At 48.4% G+C, this 1,415-nt stretch overlaps 1 pseudogene; it reads left to right on the top strand.

Moving 5' to 3' along the window:
* The first annotated feature begins 1,079 nt into the window (after positions 1 to 1,079).
* LOC142751156 (U2 spliceosomal RNA) lies at positions 1,080 to 1,149 on the top strand (annotated as a pseudogene).
* Positions 1,150 to 1,415: the final 266 nt, after the last annotated feature.

Below are 1,415 nucleotides of genomic sequence, written 5' to 3'. Positions count from 1 at the left end.
TGATCTATATATATATATATATATATATATATGTGCTAGGTTAATCTTGTGACTATCCATATATGGACAGTGATGTCAAGTCCTCCTCCAGGAGAGGAATCCCCGGCCAGCTCGTTGAGGACACTCTGGCTGGGTATTCCGCTCCTAGAAGGAGACCCTGATGTCTCTGTCCATATATAGACACAGGGCTGCCATCAGGGCAGTACTACTGGTACTGCCGTCAGGGGCTTGACCAGAGTGATGAAAAAATAGGGGCCCGCTCACTTCTCAGCTGCTTTAAACATTTGAATAAGGGCCCCAGCATTAGTCAATTGGAGATAGGACGGACCCTGCAATGTAATAGGGCCCATTCCTTACTCTGAAGTAACTAACGCTGGGGCCCTGAGAGGACTTACAGAAGAGGAAGATGCAGCATGAGAAGCAGAAGTTCCGTGTGGAGAGAGCCGTCCATCAGACACGTCCCTCTCTACACAGCCGACTGGACCTGCAGGCTGGTGAGTGTCCCCCCCTCTCCATCCCGCTTCCCATTCCCCCTGACCCCACTTGTAGAATATATAAAGTATGTTAAAATGTTTTTGATTTTTTTTTTGTTTCCCTAGTGTCTTTTTGCCTCGATTTTCGCAATCGTGACAAAAATGGCGCAGTTTTGCCACGATAATATAAAAATCACGGCAATACACGCTATTTGTGCCGCGATTACGAAAATTGCATAAAAAAAGGATACAAAATATAAAAAAATAGTGCTGTTAGGCTATATTCTCACAGTGCGGTCAAATCATGTTTTTGCCACGATTTTGCAAAAATTGTGCCCAAAAAAATGGGATTTGACCGCACTGTGTAACTAGACTAAGATCTTATTCAGACGGCCGTGTTCGGTCCGTGATATACGGAGCGTGTATTTCCCAGGCCGACCACAATTCAGGGAGCCAGACTCCTAGCATCACAGTTATCAATGCTGCTAGGAGACCCTGCTTCTCCGCGGGAATGCTGCCCCATGCTGTAACAATGTTTTCAGTACGGGACTGGGGACAGTATTCCCACGGGAAAGGGAGGGACTCCTATGATTATAGATAACTGTGATCGCTTCTCTGCCTTTTGGCTAAGATCAAGTGTAGTACCTGCTCAAGCTGAGGTTAGTAATCATCCCTGCCAGTGGTTCAGCGGCCATCGTAGGGGGATGACAGAACGCCGAGGTGAGGGCAGGGAACCACAACGGTCATGGCTCTGGTGTACGCATTTGGTTTAAAGGTACCATTTGTAGGTGACCAGGCGACCACCGGATCGAGGTCAGGAGGTCGGGTAGTTTGGAAGCCCGAGTTGCTATGTGCCCCAGGGCTGGTGACCCTGGGGTGCCCTAACTCACTGGCGGTGGGATCCCACTGAGTGAAGGTACATTTGCACGCACTCTCTTTCAC

The sequence above is a fragment of the Rhinoderma darwinii genome, chromosome 3, assembly GCF_050947455.1.
Source record: "Rhinoderma darwinii isolate aRhiDar2 chromosome 3, aRhiDar2.hap1, whole genome shotgun sequence".
In the NCBI taxonomy this organism is placed as follows: domain Eukaryota; kingdom Metazoa; phylum Chordata; class Amphibia; order Anura; family Rhinodermatidae; genus Rhinoderma; species Rhinoderma darwinii.
The sequence above is the reverse complement of the archived record's forward strand: the minus strand, read 5'-3'. Positions and strand labels throughout refer to the sequence as shown.